General features: G+C 38.6%; 1 pseudogene; it reads right to left on the bottom strand.

Annotated features, from left to right (window-relative positions):
- Positions 1-455: 455 nt before the first annotated feature.
- Positions 456-530, bottom strand: LOC126944291 (uncharacterized; annotated as a pseudogene).
- Positions 531-8,028: the final 7,498 nt, after the last annotated feature.

The following is an 8,028-nucleotide window of genomic DNA, read 5'->3' as shown; positions in this document are numbered from 1 at the left end:
ATGCATTTTTAGCCTACTCTGGACAAAAGTCCCTGCTTGGAAGACATATTACTCTCTGATCCATTCTTTTCTGTAAAATTTCATTTATCTAACATTTGGCCATATGGACACCAGCTTCCTAAGTTTGGATCAGCTTCCTATTTGCCTTCAACAAGTGTCCTTTCTCTTGTTTTTCTTTCTCTTGTTTCCCAGTCCTATCTTAAAACCTATCTTTTTATCAACAATCTTTTATTGATTTTTTTTCCTCTGACATTTCCACTTTCTAAGCTTGTACCATTGCCCCCAAGAATCATGTTCCTGGCTTAAATGATTTCTTTGGCATAGAATTTTGAGCTTTGGAACTATCATATATAACCCTCTGATTCAAATAAATTCAGAGAAAGAAACCCTTCAAGGTTTTGATTTAGGCTTTATTTTACTTTTAAAAGCCTTGTTAAATTTACAAATTTCTATTTAGGAAGTAGGAAGAAAAAAGAAATTAAGGATATAGTTTACTACACTTGATCTTAGCCAAAAGGCCGAGAAGCGATAAGGATATAGTTTAAAGTTAATAGCTCCTTTAGGAATCTTTAGACTTTTTAAAAAATTTAATAAATTGAGCAGAGAATAAGAGAATCTAGAAATCTAAGGATTTTCTATAATGCTTTTTAGTCCAGATTTTCAGTTTTTTTTAAAAAGAGGTTTTTATTTGGCCAGAGTAGAAAATAAAATTTAAATACCATAGATGCTGTGTCTATGATTCGATTTTCTTCTACTTACCAAGCTAATAAGTTCACCTGTTACTATTTCATGGATGCTGGCAGAAAATAGAATACTCCTAGGTTAGAGACAAAGGACTTTATGGATGATGACATAATAAGCAGCAAAGGGTATCAGCATATTCGTGTTGGCACCCCTTGCTCCCAGTTCCTACAGGACTGACACAGTACGGCCCAGATGTATGCTAAGCCCACGGTGGGTTTGCACTGTGGCTGAGGAGTACTGAGTTTGGAGAGTCTACTGCTTTTACATATAGTAAATACAACTTGGTCTTTGTCTAGGGCAGAGGCTAACTCCTGTGTCAGGGTTGCTCGCTGCAAACACAACCCTGAGAAATGGACTGAATAAAGAGTGCTCAAGGTCTTGCATTCTTGACACACCCAGTATGACATAAAAGAAAGCACTAGGCCTGGAGAGGACTGTCTCTCCTGCCACTAGGTGCATGATTGGAAGCAAGAAGTTACATGAGACTAATTGGGAGGAGCACAGGTTGACCCTAGTGATCTAGAGAAGAAATCAATGTAAAGACAGGAGGTCTGTTAAGCTATGCAATATCTTATGGGGCTCTACTAAACCTCAAATGGTTATTTCCTAGAGACTATTTCTGTCAGCCAATGAATATTTACCTATGTATCTGATTATTTCTTGTCAGTTAGATACCAAGTTTAAAACACATATACCTAATTAAAGAAAGATAATTTTGATAAAATGTCTCTAGAACTTGAACTTTCATAGTTCAGATGCTCTATAATTCTTAAGTCCACAGGTATTTAATCTCTCCATGCTGAAACTTGTTTATAGAAGTTTCTGATTAAAAACACTTCTTTCTTTTTGTTGGATTCTTGTCAATATGAAATTCACATAAAACTTTGGCACCAAATTAGAAGGAGGGGTCTGTGACATGGGTAAATTATTACAGAGCTAGTATGTAATGCATTTAATGCATTTACATGCGTGATCCGCCCACCTCGGCCTCCCAAAGTGCTGGGATTACAGGCGTGAGCCACTGCTCCCAGACTATCAAGAATAATTTCATTTTTGGCTATTTAGTTTTTAAATTTTGATGACTAACACAACTCTGTGTTTCCCAGCACTAGCAAGCAGTGTTTAGATATTTTCTGTACAATTCTGAGTTTGGTGTAAAGTTGATTTTCAGGATACTAATGAAAAATTTATAGAGTTGGTCTAATACAATAATTGGAAGCCATTTCATAGTGGCCACGACAATCTTCTAGTTTTATAATTTTAATAGGTGTCATTGGACTTCTACAATACGGAGTGCATATTTTTCTCTGTTAGTAGTTTACAACCAAGTGTGAGAATATACATATACAATAGAAGATTAATATAAACCATATTAATTAGTTCAGGTCTCAAAGAGCTATAGGAACTTAGAAATTCAGGAAATTTATTTACATGATTCATTGCATTAATAGAGCAAAGGAAATATAATATTATTTTGATCAATGCAAAAAACCAAACAACAAAAAAACCCTTCAGAAAGATCAATACTGTGTGGTGAAGGGCTTTTTAACCTCAAAGTCATCAACCGTAAGGTGGCATTTTGATTAATTTGATACCAAAATTAAGGTTTTCACTTTAATGAAGGTCACCACATACACAATTCATAGGCAGCCAACAGGATGAAGAAGATATTTGCAATTCTAATATTGATGAGCTACTCTCTGAGTATAACTTACTCTTGCATATCAACAAGAAAAATCCAAAAGTGTGCAGATAGGTAAGTTACTAAAGAGGAAAATCAAAAGGCCAACAAGTATACAAAGGTGAGGTAGGAGGCTTGGACATGGGACCAAGTTGAGGATTAGCTAAAACAGGTTGGGGGCAGAAGCACCTCCCCATAAGACAGGCCCACCAGTGTGCTGTGGCAACACCCAGAAATTACCACTTCTTTCCGTGGCAATGAGGAGACAACATGGAAGTTACTACTCTCAGTCTAGAAATTTCTGCATAAACTGCCCCTTAATTTGCATATAACTAAAAGTGGGTATAAATATGAATGAGTGCTGGACTGCCTCTAGGCTGCTATTCTGGGCAAACTGCCTATGGTTAGCCCTGTTCTGCAAGGAGTAGTACCACTGCTGCTGCTGTATACTGCTGCTTCGATAAAAGTTGCTGTTTAACACCACTGACCCACCATTGAATTCTTCCCTGGAGGAAGTCAAGAATCCTCCTGGGCTAAATCCCGATTTGGGGGCTTGCCTGTCCTGTGTCAAAGGAATGTCCAATTCAAATAATCAGAGAAATGAATATGAAAACAACAATTAACACTTCTGAGAGGTCATCAAACTGTTTTTAAAGGGCCAGATAGTAAATATCTTAGGCTTAGCAGGCCATATTGCCCCTTTGCAATTACTCAACCCTGTCACAGTAGCATACAAGCAGCCTAGGCAATACATAAACAAATGGGCATGGCTGTGTTCCAATAAAACTTTATATAAACAGGCAGATGGCCAATGGGCCATGGTTTGCACATCCTTTTTGCTGCCAACAGTTAGAAAGATGGACACTGCCAACTTTTTCAGGCATGTAAGAATTTTGAAATTCAAATGGCCCTGGAAGGAATTGATTGTGGCGGTCACATACTACCTTGTTATATTTAGCATTATCTCATATTAAGTAACCTTCAACCCAAATTTCTACTTCTGAACATATGTCCCACAGACATTCTTTAACAGATTGATGGGAAGCATGTCTGAGGCCGTTCATTGCAGCATTGTTTGTGGTGGGGAGAACTGAAGGCAATCAGTTACCAGGGGAGTAGATGCTAAAATGTGGTAGATGTACTAAATGGAGAACCAAGCAGAACTTCCAAGCAATGGGCTAGATGAACAGACAGTTATATGAATGGAGCTTAACACTTCTGAGTAAATGGTGAAAAACAGAAGAAAATAGAAAATAAACTCCTATTTATAAAAATTGTACATACACAGTACAAAACTACAGTCTTTCAGGAACACATAAAAACAAATGTATTCATGTAAACACCTTAGAAGGTGTCCATGGAAGAAATCTGGAAATTAGGATTACAAGAAACAAAACGTGAGACAGGACTTTGGGAGACCCATGATGACAGGGTGTTAGAGACTCAGGAGAATGAGACACTCAACTCTGTAATGGAGAGAAAAGGAACAGGAAATGGAAGAAGAGGCAAATCTTCTAAGGAAGTGCCACCAAAAGAGGGCTACTTCAACCTACCGTGAGCAGTGAGCAGCCAAGTTCCCCAGAAGCTCCTTTCCCTGGTGAAGGGCTAGGCCCACATTCCTTTTCCAGGTTCTTCCCTGTGTGAATTGATGTCATAGGACATCCTCCCTGGCTCCACTCTGGTTCATGGGCCCAAATCCCACCCTTAACCAACCATCTCCATGTTGCTGACCTGGGTTCAAGACCCTTTGTTTCAGGAACTGTTTTTGACTGTCTGCTCATGGCACCTTTTGATTTGACATTTTCGGCTGAGCGTAGTGGCTCACACCTGTAATCCCAGCACTTTAGGAGGCTGAGGCAGGCAGATCAAGAGGTCAGGAGATCGAGACGATCCTGGCCAACATGGTGAAACCTTATCTCTACTAAAAATACAAAATTAGCTGGGTGTGGTGGCACACGCCTGTACTCCCAGCTACTTGGGAGGCTGAGGCAGGAGAATTGCTTGAACCTGGGAACGGGAGGTTGCAGTGAGCTGAGATCATACCACTGCACTCCAGCCTGATGACAGTGAGACTCTGTCTCAAAAAATAAGAAAAATAAGTAAGTAAATAAATAAATAAATAATGGATTTGACATTTTCATTTTTTTTGCCTTCACTTGGAATTGTGTGTTTAGTCCTGACTTAATCTATTCCATAGTGGTTGGTCACACTCAATCCTACCTCAACTGTAGTGCCTCAAACTAGACCCATGATAAGGTAGATGGGAAACTCAGAGTTCTAATAAAAACAAAATTTCCTTGTATTAATGCAAGCTATGAAGAGCTGTCCTAGGCATCCTCTCTATGCCAATCTGTAAGAAAGGTCACTTCTCTAAGCAAATGATTAAGTAAAGGACACAACATCAGAAATCCTTAGAATTTTTACTTTAAAATTTAAACCCTTACCACAGACAAACTTCTCTAAGTGACTAGTTGAAACTTTTTTGTGTAAAATTCAATGTAGTTTTGGGGTATGAATAGCCTCATCTTTGCCAATCTATATACTTTCTATTCAAAGCCCTCCTTTTTATAGGTAGGTAGAAAGAGAACTGGGCAAAATAATTTTCCTAATCGTTTTGGAGGCTATAGAGTATTACAGAGAGTAGTATCTCTGAAATGATTTGAGTATTACCGTGTTTCAAAGAAGATAAGATTTGGGAACTTTCTTCAACTGCCTGCTTGGATACTTGCATACCCCACAACAAAACAGCCTAATGTTTGGTGGTACACATTTACAGAGAGAGAAAATGCATGTTGCTTTCTTTAATGTAAGATCTTCATTTTGATAAAAGGACTTAGTGCAATATAGTTTTTAAATAATTTGTCTTACAAAAATCTGATTTTGTTAAAAAATAGATCCATGTTGAATTTCCCACATATTATAAAAGCAAGGTGGACATTTTTCTCAAATGCATTCCACACATGATACACTTTGTAGGTACTTACAAATCCTTTATCTTAGAGAGTATTTCTACTCAAGTTTGCTCACTGTTGGAATGACTCCCTGCATAATTTCCACTTACATTTAGATTTTGTTGGTTATAACAATATGTGTTCCATTCAGTATAAAAGTGAAGACCATCTAGAGATGACTCATAATCTGACAGAGGTGGTTTAGTCGGAGCTTTTCTAATTCTGTTCAGCCACTGGAGCTATTAGCTGTATTTCCTTCTCCCAGATCCAAACCTTAAACACTCTACTGCCTTAGCATCTGCCAGCATCACCAGGCATCTGGACCAGTGGTGATAGTGTAGCCAGAACTCACACAGAGTTGTCTAGGTCACTTCCTTGAGCAATCTTATCCTGACCTTGGCACTAAGATCTGTTGGGTGTTGTCCAACAAAAGTTTCCTCTTTTATTGAGAATTCACTAAGAGTGTCAAAACTTCTTTGCTTTTTGTGGGTATGCTTGGCAGGCAAACCTCATTCCTCATTACTACTTGATTTTTCTCAACCTCCTGATTGTGCCAGCAATTGTTGATTTTTTGGTGAGTGTTAGGGCAACAGTTCTTGGTCTGCAATCGGTGTATTTTCAAAAGGTTTTTAAAAATTAATTTACAATTTGGGGAAGAAGAAAATGCATTTGACACCTGTGCCTCTAGGAGAATATATATAAAAATAAGTACATATATATCTTGAGTAAGTAATATAAATGTCTTGGATCTAGTAAATCAGGCGAGAATACTGACTCTTGGATTTATGGTGTCTTAGGATGGTTTTTTTAAAAAGAGGATTTTCCTCATTCCAATCTTTCGAAAGCATAATCCTTTAGATGTAAGGAGATTGACTGCTGTTTGAGAGGGGGTCTGAGCTGTGAAAGGTCTCTTGGGCAGCCAGCATGCTGAAGCCTCTGAGTAGGTATGTGAATCAGCAAGATATTTTTTTCCTTTTAGTTTCAGTGCAGTGGTAAAGCCTGACAAATCCAACGGGAGTAGGAGATTGAAGATGAACCGTATTTTAGTGAAAAAACTACGAACAAGAGCTGTTAGCTTATTTCTTTGCCACATAAAGCTCAGAACCAAGTACAGTGCTAGGTAAGTATCCTTAAGGCACTTAAATGGTTGATGACAGACTGACTTGCTAGAAAACCATATTCACTCACTTTGGGTGGCCTTTTTGGACTGGGGATCCTTACAATGTTAGCTGTTTAGCCTTGTGTAGCTGGATACTTCTAGCAAGATCACACATGAAACTCATGCTGTAACTCAGATGAGCAGAAGAAATATGATGGGTTCTGTCTATAAACAATCTGATTTTAAAGACTAATTTCAGCAATTGATTTGGATAATGCCCAGTCTTTCTTAGAGAAGAATGCTCATTCTATTAGAGTTTCAATCAGGACCTAGGAGGGGAGGAATTTGGCCTATGCAGTCTCATGATGAGGCAGAAGAACTGAAGTCCATGGATAAAATGCCCTTAGAGTGTCCTCTGGTATCGGGGCAATACCTCTATCCACTTTTCCCCACAGGCATTTGTAGATGAAACCTGTGGCTGATGTAAGCACCGATCTGGTCTCTTTCAAATTGGCTTTGGCTGACTGCAGGTCCTGAATGTCTGATGCATCCTGTAGCCCACTGGTCCTTCCTTCCCTTATCCATCTCTGTTGCAGTGAGCCTTTTTGATGTGCTACTCTTTTTCAGCTCAGAATCTAGAACATGGAGAAAGGGCAGCTGAAGAAAGTGATTCTCAGTGTTTCCAGTTGTCTGACCCAGAGTCCTACCAGATTTACTATGACGTGTCTTGCTTGAGGGAGGAAGGGGAAGCCCTGCCCTGCATGGTACCCTCCTTTCCTTACTGAGAGCTGTGACCGCTGACTTTACTTTCCTCCCTCCTCTTTCTCTCTTCTCCACTTCAAAATGTCTAGGGTCTGGATTAGAATGACCAGCCATGCTGGTTTGCTTAGGACTAAGGGGGTTTTGCTGGAGTAGGACTTTCATTTTTCAAAATCTAGAAAGCCTAGGCAAACTGAAAATAGTTGGTCACCCTCTTTCTCAATTCCAGCCTATTGAGTGATTCTCAGTAGTAAGTAGGGATATTTTCTCTACACACAGAGGGAACTCTATGGTCTAAATTCTTTTGATCTTGTTAATGATATTCTGATGAGGGAGCAAATCTTTTTGCAGGACTTGCTTCAAAATGCTGTTTATAAACGTTAGAATCTCACTCTTCTAGAACTCTGTCCCCATACCAGAAGAAGAAAATCTTGAGCCAGCTCTAGAATATATTATACATTTAGGAAAAATAAAGAGAAAATGTGAAAACTCTCATTATTATATAAAAAACTCTCCTTTTAAGAATAGAAAAAGCTTATCCCATCTAACTGAAGCAGTGATTTTCAGAGTGAATTTCTATGACAGCCAAGTTTTAGTGAGCTGTTTCAGGGTTTTGATTCAGCTTTCACTAAGCAATATGTGCATATATCTTATATATATATTTATATAGATGTATAGATATCTACATGTATATGTGTATATGAATAAAAACCTTTATTGAAAGTCAACACATGGCTGGGCATGGTTGCTCATGCCTGTAATCCTAGCACTTTGGGAGGCTGAGGCGGTGGATT

Source organism: Macaca thibetana, chromosome 1 (assembly GCF_024542745.1).
Source record: "Macaca thibetana thibetana isolate TM-01 chromosome 1, ASM2454274v1, whole genome shotgun sequence".
In the NCBI taxonomy this organism is placed as follows: domain Eukaryota; kingdom Metazoa; phylum Chordata; class Mammalia; order Primates; family Cercopithecidae; genus Macaca; species Macaca thibetana.
Note: the sequence above shows the minus strand (reverse complement) of the source record. Positions and strands in the feature narration are given on the sequence as shown.